The following is a 17,039-nucleotide window of genomic DNA, read 5'->3' on the forward strand; positions in this document are numbered from 1 at the left end:
TTTTTACATTTACGATGTACGGAACCCTAAAAATATTAATATGAGTAAATACTCAACCACTCGAGTATGAACCTGTTAAGATCCCACGTGAACATACGTCACGACACGTCACTACACGTGACGTGACGTCATCACTCAATGCCACCTCACGCTCACACCCCATAATTCAGCTACGCAGGGGAATATTATCATAGTTTTTTTCCTCCTAAACCTGATATCTATTATCGTTAACGTTGTGATAACAAATGATATCGTGATACTCGTGAGAAATATGTGAAGCTTTTTACAGTATTACTACTATCGCGGATGCTAAATTGAGATGAAGTCTACAAGTGGGCGAAAACTACGATTAATCATTATCTATGGGCGTCAAAATGTCTTTAGTCAATATCGTCATTCTGAAATGCTAGTACTTTGTAGCTTTTTGAGAAATATACTGTATAATTCAAAATTTGACATGAAAAAGAAGGTCTACTATATTATTCACAATAAATTCTTAGACTTTGACCATTAATTGTATTTATTGCAAACTTCATCAAAATCAGTCCATCGGAGCCGGGATAGCTTGGCAAACAGACAGCCTATCATTATAATATTAGTATGGATTGTAGACTTAGCCAGATCGTCTAAAGCCCGACAATACCAGCGAGTTATGTTTGTGTGTTCAGGCTTATCTCCAAGCCTAACTGGACGTGTTGAACACCCGGCCTGATAACATTAAATCACATAATCTCTGGAAGCTACAGCACAATGGCCTCGTCCAATTAAGCTGATGTTATCTGTCGTCTCGCGGCCAGACGTCGAGGTGGTCCGGCAGTCACTTTCTAAGTCTATTTTATAAGTTGTCGATGGAATTTTACAATAAATAAATAAATCATTGTTTTCGAAGATTACAAACATACATGAACAAACTAAAGTGTGAAATAAAGCAGAATTAATTCAAATTAACCTCAAATTTAAAAAAAATACACCGAAATAAATGTATTAATAAATTAACATTTGCAATAAACCGGATTAAATTTTTAAAATAGTTTTCGATACAGACGTCCTGGTCCCGTATACAAAGGTTTCCGTTTTAACCTTTTGAGATATTGTAGATACGGTAGAAACTCTTAAATTATTTAATGACCTCTGTCCAAGTCAAAGTATTTATTCAGAAAGAAAAATAATTACAAACATTTTAAATGAAATTTAATTTCTCATAAGCCTTATTGCTGGCATTTTATAACAACCACTGCTGAGAAAAATGCTGAATGTAACTCATTTGACCAGTGTTATTCCTAAATCATAAATCGGTTGCAATCATACCAGAAGGGCTTTGAACTGTTTCAGTCTTCATTATTCAGTTTCTACTGCATGGGAAACCTTAATCAAACTATAATATTACAATGATAGAAAGGAAAACTTTTTATTTGGTAGCTGTATGTATAATTTTGGTTTATATTTTGGTAATCACCTCCCAAAAAAGGCAAGCGAAACAACGGTATCTTCAAATTACTCCTACCTTAGTAGACCCAAGCTAATCAAAAGTTGTCCCAAATGGTGTAACCAACACTAACCCGTGTTGATGAGAGAAGTTGGTAAACAAGATAACAATCTTACGGGTGTAGTAAAACGCGGTAACTGCCTATAAATGAATGGAGCAACTTGTAGGGACTGGGTCATTTACTTGCTTCCATGCTGGTATGGGACGGAAATAGAATAAAATGCACCAGAGGAAGACCAGAGGTGTAAGGGTTCTTCGCTCTTATTTATTTCTGTCCCCAAAAATCTTGATTGTTGTGTTCCGTTATTAAGGGTGAGAGAGGCTGGCAACGTGGCAAAAGATCTTTAGGCCATAAAGTAGGTGTGACACCCCTGGTGTTGCAGGCGTTAATAGGCTGTGGTGACCACTTACCGTCAGGTGGGCCGCATGCCCACATGGAATTATACAAACGCTGCTATTTTCCGCGCAGAATCCTAAAGGATCCTTCGAGCAACCAGTCGTCTTGAAAGGCGACAGCAAACGGTAAACGTAAACCTGTTTGGGTTTCGAAACCCAGGCCCAGTCTAGTCTACCACTAATGTGATACTGTATGTGGAGGAAGACCAATGTCTCAGCAGTGGTGACTCCAGTATAATAGTCAGAATTTAAGACCTAGGCTCTCGATGGAGTTCCATCTATTATTTTATCTCCAATTTTTATTTATTTGTTGAAAAAAATAGAATGTGCTAGAATCACTTCTAGACATTGTAGCGTCATGTTACGACACGACACCAGTAATTATAGCAAAAACTAGATCAAAGTCTATTGTGTAGGATGAACAGATACGGGAAGCAACTTTGTTTCTCTAAGTATTACTTAGATATTGGAATAAAAAATTATAAAAGTACTGTTATTTAAGTACCTACTGTTATTTTATTTAGCTATTAAAATGGAAATTAAAACACTGGTGTGAACGAAAAGTTCGATTTCCATACATAACACAGAAGCAATTACGCATTCGCATTAATATTCCAATTAAAACTATCCAAATTAATGTCGTATTTTCATCGGGGTCGTATCACTCGGAAAATCAGTTATGCGTGCGATTCGTTGGGCACAGATGATAAAATGTTTTTGTACTGTCGAGGGACCTCTTGGAAATATTTTGACTCACACATTATGTAACTGCGGAGATATGATTCTTATAGGTATACTTTCCCGTAATATTCATGACGATTTTCGAGTGAAAGTGTCCTATGTTCTCCTAGTATATGTAGGTAATTTATCTTTATTCCTTTTTTCATATTTTTTCCTAAGTCAGTATATATTTAATTCCTCAAATATTATCCTATTTATGTACCTCCCATCATATTAACATTATTTCACTATACTTGTACGTTAGTCTCCTATCTAGTCCTAATGTTTGCTGTTGTTTGTTTCTGTTTCCGTACATATTAACTTGTTTATTTTGCCACCATACCTACTTTTGTACTTGGTTCCATCTGAAAATCAGCGCCTTGGCTCGATACGATGGCACCATGCTGAGCTGGTCGCCATTTCGGCTTACATATTGTATTCGATCTATATTCGTTACTCTTTTGTACCTACTTTACCTTTAAGTGTTAATGTTTGGATTTCATGTGTTTGCCGAATAAATGATTTCTTTCTTTCTTTCTTTCTAGTCGCCATAAATGTGTATGTGATAGGTACTATACTTCCACTAAACTTGAGACCTTGTACTTCATGAAGCTAAGATTCACATAAGAAAAGAGCGTTTAGAAAAAAGTTTAAGTTTTTCTTTTAACACCACATTGTAAAAAAATGTGAACTCATATTTTTACAAATAAAATAATCTTTGTCTTTGTCAAAAATCAAAATCAAAATCAAATCATTTATTCAGAAATTAGGCCTTCACAGGCACTTTTTCACGTCATAATCTAAATTAAATAATGTTTACCAAAGCTACAAACTACTAGCATTTCGGAACGACCACTGCTGAGAAGAAATTCCGAAAGAAACTCATTCATACAGTGTTGGTCCCTATTATGCCAGAAGGGCTTACCATTTTTTAAATATAAATATAATATAAGATTGAGAAATTGTCAGAAAGAGATGCAGCTAAATTTTAGACCTTGTCTTTTATGAAGGAGTCTTTTGTCTCTCCTCCTTTAGAACAGACAACCAGCCTTGAATGAAAGTCCGATTTGATCAATCGACTTCACCAATTCCAGCCTATCGTTACACGAAAAAAAATGTACTCAAAATGAATTCTACCACTAAATTACAATCGTGGGCAAATAAACCTGACACACTTGTATCGTTATTTGGGTGTTACATCTGCCCTCAACTGTACACAAAAAGCTTATTACTACTTACGTTCCTATTCACCTACTCTTTGTATCTTGTATTTCTGTGTGGAAAATAAATAATGCAAAGGAAAATACCTACGAATTCCAACTACAGTTTGAAAATTAGATTTACCCACGTGTCCCTGGAGACTCTATTACAGCAGAATCATTGATGCGTACAATATGTCCCGGTTGAAATAAAACTCGCCGTGAATGTCGTTCTGTCCGGGTCTTTTGGGAGTACCGCCATTGTACGCAGGGTACGGATATAATCGGGCGAAGATTTTTCTAGAATAATCATTAATCGTTCTTTATTCATTAATCAAATGTCATTAATTCATGTCGTTGTTCGTCAAATGCTTGAAAAATTTTATGATAACAAAAATTCCGTTCTAATGTCCAGAAAAGGAGAAAAATCAACCGGTACCAACGTATAAGAGCATAGAACATATTTCATAAATATATATATAACCTTATTTTTTTTTTGTATGGGGAACAACTTCGTCTCATTCATCCAGTCACTAGAAACCAGGTTTATGAGGCTTGTACCTACTCAAACAACTACCATACTATATTACTAGATATATAGTATTCTAGAAACTAGGATCGTGGGGAGTGGAAATCCCCGTTACTCTCCGCCTATCCTGTTTGCAATAACTTTATTGCATTAAAAAACGCAAGAAATATTAAGAAACGCAACGGCGGAATTATCCCATGGAGGGATCTCTTCCAGTCAACCGGCAGAGAATAAAGTTACAAACACAGGTATATAAGAATTTATGTAACAATGTAAATATGTGATTGATAGTTTCTAAATGGTGGATATATTGAGACGATGCATGTTTTTGAACGAATGTGAGAGAACGTGAGGTGATGAATGAAAAGAACTAGATATATATATATATAGGTAGCCATATTATGAGATTACGATACAACCGCTTATGAGTGTCGCGTTACGCTAAATAAATATTTTTTATTTTAAAGTTAAAAACAAGTTTTTAGCTTTCTTTTGCCCCTGCTAATAGTTAAAAATATTATAGGAAAATTATATGTACCTATATAAATTAAACAATGCGGCATTGTTCTCATTACGCAATGACGAGCGTTGATTATCCAGAATGTCGAACAAAGTTACAAAATCCGCAGTCTCTTGGCTTGATTTTCGGAACAAAATTGGTGGCCGCTAAAATTAGCCATTCAAAATTACAGCTAGACATCTGGAAATGGTATCTTTTATTTCCATAGACTTCTAATCGAATCACTGCTGGACAGGCTTCTGAGAATGTGATCAGTTTTCTAAGATTGTGCGGCAAGGTGCGGACAAAATACTACGGTCAGTCGACAATAACAAATGAGGATGCGCGCCTTTTTAACAAGATACCCTCTGACATTAAAAATATTAACTCGTTCGATGTATTTAAGAAACAATTAGCCAAGCACGTCATTACTATTTACTGAACTTGTCCGTTTCTAATTTTTATTTGTTTATTAGTGTGACAACGAATATTATATGTATGTTTTGTATTATGTTCTCATGTAAGTGATGTAAACATATGTCTTAATGAGAATAAATGTATTTAAACCTAAACCTAAGTTTGTTTAATGTTTCGAAATCTTTTATATGAAAACTACACTTAATACTACACAAATATAAATAATTCTTTACGGCTACAAACATAATATTATGTGACATACTACATTTCAGATTCAAGTGCCTTAAATACCAATGCTAAATCACAAAATGCCGAGTCGAGACATGACCAGAGATTCCAAATTCCGGATCGGTAGGCGAAGGCGGGTTTGCATTTCACTACTCCCCATCGAATCTATTCGAAGTGAGACGTAGAGAACCAATCACATTGCGCCATTGTGACGCAACGACAACCACACTGCACTTCGAATCGATTAGATGGTGAGAAATGACATGCAAACCCCTCAGTTCTTAAAAAAAAAGAGGATTTCCACAGTGCACAAGTGAAACAGTTTTCATAACTACTTATATCTTCCAATAGTTCAGTCATTTATTTATTCATTGTCATCACAGCCACAAGAAGTCCACTGCCGGCCATAGGCCTCCCCCAAAGACTTCCACAATGATCGATCGAGGGCGAATAATTGCGTCTAGTAGAAGTCTACGTCGACATTATCTTTTATTCTCGTGAAAAGAATAATTAGGTCGGTTAATTTCATTAATCCCTCCATTGTGAGGCCGCTTGACGAGCGACTTATTTGATTTCTGACGAATCTAATTTATTTTGAAGTCACTGCGGAAAATGACGCTGATTTTTGACGTTTTGACGGTAATGGCGCGGTATGGATTCAAATTGTTGTTTTAGAATATTTCTTTCATTGTGGTTTGATAAAAATAAAAAGTAAATAGGTATTTGAATACTTTCTTCTAAAAAATACTAATTATATATTTACAAAAGTAGTTTAATTAGCCGCATGCCTGTTTACCTGCTTGGTAGTATAAAAAAACGTCAATCCCGACACAGTTTTTATTTTTGACACAATTTATTTTTTATTTTTTATTCTGATCGTTTCTCATGTTTCTAGAAATTTCCGAACGTTCTCGAATGTTCCCGACGTCTCAAGCCCTTGGGCAATTACCCCCAGTGAATATCAGTTTACCACACCTGCTGTTCTCTGTCGTAAATTCTAAGGAGCTTTGGTGGAAAAACTGTCAAAATTTTGGAGTTTGTTCCAATAATGTGTTTATATTTTCTCCGAAACACTTGTAAACTTTTTAAGTTACTAATGTATTTCTATAAATAATAAAGTCTTAATGAACACAGTATACACTAGTATAGTACTCACAGAAATAAATAGCTTATGAGTTACGCATAAGCTATTTATTTCTGTGAGGATAAAGCATGCTCTCAAATTATCTCAAGCACACCCAACCGGGGAAACGTACAGGATTAAGTTTTCTTTTAATACTACATTCGAAATAATTTGTTGATAATAAATTATCTTCGTCTTTGTCTTTGTGGAGGATTCCGGAGTGGAAAATAAATAACATAGCATGTCCGGAAAAACAAACTTATTTAAAAAAGTTGGTGATTACACTGATAGAACCTTACGTAATAAAGATAAATTGTCTGTCCCCGGGCATCGGTTGGCCAAAGTCAGAACGTCTTTTGTTGGAAACTGTATCCGTTTTTATAATAAATTTAGAAATTATATAAAAGAAGCACTTTGTAAAAAGGCATATTACAAGTCTGATGATTATGTGAACGACAATGTTTGGCCCAAGCATGGTGCAGTATCCTCATAACATATGTAATTGATTTATGACATTATTACGTACGTTTTGTACATACATATATATATTATTATTATTATTTTCAATTTTTCATACTTTTGCGTTGCGATAGGGACAACAGTTCAATTTAGAAAAGTGAAATGCGATTCGTGCGATTACGCATTTGAATTAAAAATTTCTAAAAAACTTTTATTCTTCTTCTTCTTGTTATAACTATTTATAAATATGAGACGAGTATATGGCCACTATTATTGCCCTGTCGTTAGCCTTATAGACGTCCTTCAGGATTCAAGAAGTGGGACATTTATGCCACGACAGGCAGGTGAAACATTGACTGGACAACACCACAGTCGCAATGGCTAGAGAAACCCCACTTCGTCCTGTTTTCTTGGCATTTCCCAATACCAACCTGGATTCTGTTTAAGTTTGTATTCTCAACATTTATCACATTATATACTTCTACAGTTTAATGAAGAATTATCAAAATGTTGGCGTTTACTTTAAGTTGAAAAGTGAAAAAAAAAAGACAACTAACACACGTTGGGAACACCTGTGTTTCCCTATCGTATAAATCCTATTACCGCCCGCTGACGGCCAAAAATCTGAAATATCGCATCTCAAATAAAGGAAAGCATATTTTTCATGGCAACAAAAAACACAAAATATTAAACATCACAGAAGATATCATTGTTTGCTTTGTAGACTGACATTTGCTGTTATTTTACGGTACTATTTTTTACATGTTTCATGTCAGATAAACACTTCACTATTAAGTATATTAAATGACATAAATACATACTATTTTATAAGCTTTTATTTATTTATGATGACGTACATTTTGTATATTTAACTTTTTAAATATTTTTCTTGTTAAAAATATTCAATAAGTTTATTGAAAATAATAATTTAAAAATTAAATATTGTTATTTTTAAATAAAACATCACAGAAGATATCATCATTTTGCTTTGTAGACTGACATTTGCTGTTATTTTACGATACAATTTTTTAAAGTCTTTACAACACAAGTCTTTATTAAGTGATAAATGTTATTATACTATAAATGATTTCTTTAATGATAGACTCGGATAGAATTTAGGGCTAGTATAAGTACATTATAATTCTTTTTTTTGTTTTGGATTTGTAGTGGATAGCATGCTCCTCTTTATTTATTTATATTTGCATACCTATATTCGGTAAAACGTGTAGGTCTAATTCATTTTGACTATTTGTACTCATGTTTTTGGCAAATAAATGTTTTCTTTCTTTCTTTCTAAATAATGTAAATTCGTCAATTTAGTTTGTAATATAAAGACCTTCATTTTATTATTGACGTCTTTGTATACAAAGCTGCGGTGAAGTTTGTTTTAGAAGTCGGTGGAAGATTTGTCGTTGTACTTGTCTGACGTCAATAAGTGATGTACCATATAGGTACATCCTAATTTAATAAAGAAATTTTTGAATTATTCGAAACCGCGTGAAAATGCTTGAGCTTATCGCAAACAGGCAGACTTTATACCGTACTTATGTTATTATAATATCGGAAATAAAACTTATTTAATAATTTATCAACGTTTCTGTAACTCACTATAATTTATCAGAATGTTGCCGGACCCGCTTTAATTTTTCACCAGGGACCTCTGGAACTCCAGATATTTTTTTAACAAATGACAATAAGGCTTTTTTGCGTCCCCCGAAATTAGGTTCGTTGGTTGCTTTCTCATGATTCGGGACTGTGATGAATGTTATTGCTTTCTTGTATTCATGTACAGGATTCGTAGATTTTTCTGAAGTATATTCACTGAATTTAAGATAATTATTATCTCATACATAGATAATTGGTAAATAGGTGTAAACCACTATTTGAAGATTGTTATTTATGGTCAAATTGTGCTGAAAATCAAGTATAATGTACTATGTAAAGCTTTTCGTTTTAAATTCTGTGGAATTTCCTATTGAGAATAATAAAAATGGGGCCCGATTCTCAAAAAAAAAATATTCAAAAATTTATTCACCATTGATGCGACCATTGTCGAGTGTTCATTGCCTTTTCAGCCCAATCAATTCATCTATTTTTCGTCTTACGGATCCACGAGGTATATGGATCTCACTTCTTTGTGACTCCTCCCTAAGTACTAGCAGAATCAAGATATTTTACGTCTCCAGTCCATTCCCGCTCCAGTCCTGTTTTATCTCATTATTTAAAATTATTTAAAAAAGCATGTGTGTCATACATAAAGACAAATATAAAATTATTTAAGTATACATATTACTTTTCGGGTCCACTTTATGAGTTAGTTTATAAATAGTCAAGAAAAAGAACCTGAAACAGTGATCGTATATTTGTCCCAATACTTTTTTCCTTTACAGCAATATATCGGATCCTTGACGTTTATTTATTATCTTCCTGTAGGATTTATTTGGCGTAGTTCCTTGGACGTTCTGGTCCACAGCCAAAGCATACACAACAAATGAACCAACCCAAATTCGCGTTAAATTCGCCTCTATTACCAACGCTTAAGTATCCATCCACGTGGGGTAACCTGATGTGCTGCTGACTGTATGGAGTCCTAAATTTTGCTGTTGTGGTCGTAACTACGATTAAACAAATTCACAATTTTGGGGACCATTTGCAAGTAAATTTATTTGGCATGTGTTCGTACCGCCCCACCGCCATACAATTTAAGTAGCGACTAGTGTGACTTATGAAATGTTTAAATTCTCCCCTCCAACAATTTAATCCACACTTGAGCATATTTTTAGGCGTGTTATTAGCTTTTTTTTTTTTTTGTGCTGGCTTGATGTCGTCAAGGACGATATGCGTGCCAATGGTCTGACGAATAAGGGCGTCGAAAACAAAGTGAAGGAAAAAAGTAGAAAAACGGACGCTGAGCTCCGAGGCTCTATGATTGCATAGATGGAACCGAGACAATTATGTTGTCGCTCATATGAGAGAGAGAGAGTGACATATTTTTGTTACAACAGATAAACATAACTGTAATACCCAATAAAGCTAAAACTTTGTGAATTATATTAATCGCTTATTTCTGTAATAATACTGATATCAACTTTCCACACACAAACCCAGTTTTTGAGCCCCATCGCTAAAGATGACGAGATACGGTAATCACGAAAGTTTACAACTTCGTAATCGTGTCAATACATCTCCTGGAACCTTGTCGTGAATTCCACCTGATTTGAAGGCTTTGAAGTTAAGAACTTTGAAATTTAATAAGAGATTGTCACGTGTCTTGTTTAGCTTAACAATTTTGGAGATATAATATATGTTGCCCGGGATTTCGCTCCGGTGGAAATTTTGAGATAAAGTACAGACTATAGCAATTTTTGATAATGTACCTTTCTAATGGTGAAATAATTTTTGATAACCGTTCTATAGTTTCAGAGATTACCCGCCTCAAACATACAAACTCAGAACCGCTTACCTCTTTATAATAAAAGCATAGATTGCATTGAAGATAATAATAATATGTTTTTTTAAATATATTTACATTTGATCGGAATAGTTTTTGAGATGCCGATTACAGACATATGCTTAACTAAAATCGACCATTACCTTTAACTTAGTTATTCAAATATTCATTACTTAATACTCAATATTTTATTGCATCCACAAAGTTGATATGATACAGTGCACTTAAATGTACTTTTCACTTATCGCACTCACGTAATTTAGATAAACATTTTTCGTGTTAACCGACAAGACATAACTTAAATTGGCCAAAGAACAATGGACATCTGGCACAATAAGGATCACACGACATGAGCTTCACCCTACCTGATCCTCATTCACACGTCTGTCACAGTCGCTCCTCCCAGTTTATAGCCCCTGCGCGCGCGACTTGACAGCTTAAAGAAGCTTCAAGGCTTTGAATACTTGAGTCGGCTGGACCAAAATAATGGCTAAAAAGAATGCATGGCGATCGAGTAAGTAAGGTTTTATGCTCTTGATATAGAATTGTATATATTTTTTTATAAATATATTAGGACAAATCACACAGATTGAGCTAGCCCCAAAGTAAATTCGAGACTTGTTTTATGGAATACTAACTCAACGATACTATATTTTATAACAAATACATATATAGATAAACATCCAAGACCCGGGCTAATCAGAAAAAGATCATTTTCCAACATGTCCTGACTGGGGATTGAACCCTCTCGGTTCAAAGGCAAGCATTTTACCACTGCGACACCGAAGTCGTCAAAATGTAATGTTATTACTATTAATTAATATGACTAATATTTAGATTACTGCTATTGTATAATAATTATTTATAAAAATAACATCTATTTGTACTATGTGTAAAGTGAATAAAAAAATTCGTTCTTTAAAATATCCCACAGGATGGCAATGTAATAATTATTTGTTCAATTATTTAGTAATCTTCCCTTTTGTAAAATAATTCAGTCTATAATAACAACGTAAGATCTGTTTCATTGCAAGTTTCTATTGAACGAAATTGATCTCTTGAGACTTAGTTGGTGATGAGATGGTGAATAGAGGTGAAGTAACGACATATTTAAACGATGAAACACACATCAATAGATATTGAAGTAAATAAAGCGCTCTTCACATTGTATGTAGATTGTAAGGCCAATCGAATTTTACTACGTAATTCAGAGTTCTTTATAGGGGTTACTCCGATAAGGACTAAAATTCATGTAGACAGCAATAAAAACACAGGCCTCAGACTAAGCGAAATAAAGACGCAGTGCCGCGAAACAGAAAATGAATACCAAGAAATTTTATTAAAAGTAATACTACCTACTTCATTTAATTAACAAAAACAGTAAAAACTTTGCAGCGGAAACCACGGAGCAATGATATATGTATATTTTTTCCAAAATTATTACAATACTTAAATATAAATTAATAAACATTATTTATAATATAACATTTAGGCAGGTATTAACAGACGTAGAAGCATAAAAACTAATTCTCACACAAAGAAGTAACAATTGTCTGTCCTGTTTTCTACCTTGTAAATAATTATTTAAATCATATTAACTATATATTTTTTAATAAAATAAATTATATAATACAAGTAATATAAATATGAAATTGTGTTTGTTTATCCTTGATTCACCTCAAAACGGAGCGTTGGACAAAGGTGATTTTTAATGTGAAGATGAGTGAGCTGGAGTTTATTACCGAGGAAGAAGCTACAGCAGTCCAACTAATATTACAAATGCGAAACTTTGTGAGGATGCATGTATATATGTTTGTTACTCTTTCACGCAAAATCTACTGGACCGATTGTTATGAAGTTTGGTACACGGGTAGATTATAACCCAGAATAACACATAGGGTACTTTTTATCCTGAAATTCCCACGGCAGCAATCCCCAGGGCGCAGCTAGTAAATCATAAATTAAAACGTCACGTTGTGCGTCTTTCTTGTTTATCTGTGCTAGCTCTTCTAATCTAAATAAACCTATAAACAGGACCCACAAATTGGAGTCCGGCCAGTCCCCCGCATATAAACCGTCTTAAGCAACTGCTTACCATCCTCTTACAGGCCCTTCATGCGACATCATCAAATATACATTTGGGGTATTAAGACTGCGGAGTAACGCATAGTACGGTCGACTGCAAGTCAAGAACGGGGTGGAGCTCTATGCGACGAAAATTCAATAATATCTTAAAACTGTTATGCCAAAATATTGTATGACAAAGAACAATACGACAAAATAGTTTATGCGATAAAAAGTGGTCCCTTTTGCGACAGTAATAGAGTCGAATTTGGATAGATTTGTGTGTACTCACGCACTGTTCGATATGCATCTATTATGTATGTATTAGATTCGGGTTCGTGGGAAACAGAAACTGTTATTTTACGAATTTAATTCCCAAAACATAGATATAAGGGTTTAACTCATTTTTACGCCATTTACAAAAAAAAATAAGTTATAAGTAGGTAAGCCATATATTTCTATCTCATGTCATTGTATGTTGAATTAGTTTTGCTTATGAAAAACATTTCTCGATGATTTTTTCCTTAACTTAAACACTGCGTAATAATTTTAACTTATGCAATAGTTACAAAACTAAATATATATATATATATATATATATATATATATATATATATATATATATATATATATATATATATACAGGGTTACTGGTATCAAACTCAAGACCCAACCTCCTAAAGACCCAAATAGGGTACGTCAAAACAATCAACTTCTATTCAACGAATGTTCGTAATTCGTAGTGTTTTTTTTATAACAAATAAATAAATCTAATTTGCGATTCTACACATCTTAACTATATGCAATAGCCAAGCAACTCGAGACAGTACAGTAGTAGTACATAGAGTTAACGTTTTATAGAAACGACATTAAAAGTAAAAAAAATATTTTTTTTTGTATTTATTACGTTTAGACAAAAGTCGTAGAACAAAAGATGTTAGTCTCTATGTACCTTATGCGCCTTTGGAAGGTTATGCGTTAGTTACCAGTAACCCGGTATAAGACAAATTTATTTGAAAAATCTTTATCTTTAATATTAATATTTAAATCTGAAACTTTTAAAAGAAACGCTGGTTTCATGTTTGAAGATTTCTACTCAGTTTTAATAAAGACGTGACGTGAGATAAAAATGAGATTTTTCTCGCTCATTCAACCGTCACTTGTTATTTCATTTCAAAAACCACAGTCAAATACTATACAAAATTTTAATAAATACAAAAGAAGGGGAAATTTTCCATTGTCAACTTCTGAAATTGGATTTGTCTACGGTAATATGGGTATAATCACGGAATTAGCAATTATATAAACGAATAGAAGTGGAATAGATTCGTATAGGTCTCAAGTTCTGGTAAGTTCACTCTCATGCATGTGTGACTCGATTTTTAGATCGATGTCTGTGGGGACCCAAGGGCTGGTGACTATTTTGGCCAACGTTTGAGTTTGGCCATACAAAGAGGAAATGTCGCCAGCCTTCTGGGAACTTTACCGCACGACGACGGCGATTTAGTACCAATTTTTTATTTAAATTAATTATTTTTAATTTTTTAATTCTTTAATAGTCTTCTAGTACTTTATGTTGTAAATAAATTGTTTTCGATTAAATTTGAATTTTTAAAGTCGGTATATTATAGTATATTGTCAAATATTGTCGTCATCGTCAAATTTGTAAACATCATTATTTTATAACCACATCTCGCGTAAACGAAAAAGTGTAAACCCGTTTTACATTTTTTTTCTTTAGTTATCCAAAACATAAATACTCCTCTCGGTTATGCGTCAGACGACCTAACATCTTCATAAAAAACACTTGTTTTTATATGAAAAGCAAGCAGCTCTTGCTCTCATTTAATCTGAGCTATCCTACTAATATTATAACGGCGAAAAAACTTTCGCAGTAACGTGTACGTTTATTAAGTTATACACACATATACACACATACGTCCTCATAATTTATGTATATGTGTGTGTGTGTGATGAGGACGTATGTGTGTGTGAATGTTTGTTGCTCTTTCACGCAAATTCTACTGGACCGATTTTTATTAAATTAGGTACATGGGTAGAAAATAACCTGGAATAACACATAGGGTACTTTTTATCACGAAAATCCCACGGGTGTTAAGCCCCGGGGCGCAGCTAGTCTTGCATAATTGCTAGCACGCATTCCACCCAGATATCACGCCACTTCTATTACGTTATTATTCCAAATTCGGAGGGTATAAATAAGTTACAGTTTTGTATTGTATCTGGGGGATGCGGGTGGTGAAGATATTCGCTATCGTTGCAAAGCTAATGTAAAATTGTTTTATCACTTAACAAACAGGGGTGCGATGATTTTCATTAATTTTCAAAACCCCGAGCACACAGGCAACAGATAATAGAAAAAGTTTAGAGAATGAATTAAATTGAGGAAGAATAGAATTATTTACGTTCAATGCTTTTACAAATGCATATTTAGTTTTATTATTTCAATACTCAATATTTTTATTGCATACCATAAAGTTGACATGGTGTTAATTAAGGTTTAGGTTAAAATTAAGCACATATTTGTGGACCCTGGCGGGCACAGCAACATATATAGATAAGAGGAGGTCGCACTCAGAATAAATGTTTATAATAAGTAAATTGTAAATTACGGACTCAATTCAATTTAAATTCATAGATCAATCAGTTAAAAAAAATACTATTTCTATTATTACTATTTAAAATATCTGTTTAATGTATTGTATACTTACATAGTCAACCTAATTCATAGTTAAACTTAATTTCGGAGAGAAATGATTGACATGAATATTAATTCGTTTTATTTATAAAACAAACATTAAAAGAAAACAAATTAAATAAAAACTGAATGAATGAATTTATTTAATAACACACACATAATTATGCTTTAAAGTTTAACAGTTGACCAATACACTAGGCAATTTATGAAATTATTGAAAATTAAATAAAAACTGAATGAGTGAATTTATTTAATAATACACACATAATTATGCTTTAAAGTTTATCAGTTGACCAATACACTAGGCAATTTATGAAATTATTGAAAATTAAATAAAAACTGAATGAATGAATTTATTTAATAACACACACATAATTATGCTTTAAAGTTTAACAGTTGACCAATACACTAGGCAATTTATGAAATTATTGAAAATTAAATAAAAACTGAATGAATGAATTTATTTAATAACACACACATAATTATGCTTTAAAGTTTATCAGTTGACCAATACACTAGGCAATTTATTAAATTATTGAAAATTAAATAAAAACTGAATGAATGAATTTATTTAATAACACACACATAATTATGCTTTAAAGTTTAACAGTTGACCAATACATTAGGCACCGCACTTACCCTAAACATAAATTTCAAGATAAAGTAAATTTAAAAAAAAAACCAAATTGTTCAGGCCTTCAAGGGCTACTCTGGCCAAAAAAAGCGTATAGCCCTTTGCTTACGGCATACCTATCCCAATTTTTATAAAAATATTTAAAAAGTTGATGAACTGATGATCCTCATGGACCAAGACCAAACGTTGGAAACGTTTGAACCGTTAGGTGTATTCCCTAAAAGGCTCAAAAATAGAAATGAAATAAATTTGACCTAGTGTTAGTATTTGACCTATTGTTTTAATTACTAATATTACATGGCAACACTATTAGTGTCTTCTAATACGAATATGTACAGCACATAAAGTTTTTCTGCATGAACCTCTATGAGGCGGCAATAGCAAAGAGTTTGCAATGAATTTGGGTAGGTTTATGTGCTGTTTACTGTACCTTAAAACTTAAAACTCATATATATCTATACTCTTAAACTACAAACACTTTTATAATGTGTTCCCCTTGTCCAACCATCGTTATTATTTTCCCCAATGTCTCGTCAACGTTATACAAAATTACACAAAACTCTAAATTACTCTTTTGTACGTAAAAAAAGTTTCAGAGCTCAAAAAATGGTGGAAACTCAAACATAACTGGGTCAAAATGCGGGTAGAGAGAGGCAACATTTAAACTTCACTCTTACTATAGATTTATTTTTATCCTAGATAGCACAAATACTATAGGAGTAAAAATTACACTTTACACTAGCGGCCCATCCCGACTTCGCTCGGGTAAAAACACAATAAATTATACCTAAACCATCTGGGATGCCGTGCGCTTTCTTATTATAGCTGACAGACTGTCAACTCCAGCCTCCGCCATCATCTCCGAGGCACTACAAGGGCGGCGCATCCCCAAAATTACTCTTAAGGCATTGTTATATTGAGTAAGCAGAGCCCTGTCTGCTACCTGAGTGTAATGAGCCCAAAGACTGCACGCTTACGCTTTTCAAAGCATTTTGTAACTCCTTGTACATACAAGGAGTTACAAAATGCGTAACTTTCACTTGCTTGGTACAGCGCACAAATCTTCCGCGATAAAAAAATTGCTAGCTCAACTTGCGGTATCTCTTCTTCTTCAT

At 33.4% G+C, this 17,039-nt stretch overlaps 1 protein-coding gene across 1 annotated transcript in view; it reads right to left on the reverse strand.

Moving 5' to 3' along the window:
* Window positions 1-17,039, reverse strand: part of LOC128671053 (uncharacterized) — a 141,918-nt gene that overhangs the window by 91,969 nt on the left and 32,910 nt on the right. The gene's annotated exons all lie outside the window — the stretch shown is intronic.

This window comes from Plodia interpunctella, chromosome 6 (genome assembly GCF_027563975.2).
Source record: "Plodia interpunctella isolate USDA-ARS_2022_Savannah chromosome 6, ilPloInte3.2, whole genome shotgun sequence".
Taxonomy (NCBI): Eukaryota; Metazoa; Arthropoda; class Insecta; order Lepidoptera; family Pyralidae; genus Plodia; species Plodia interpunctella.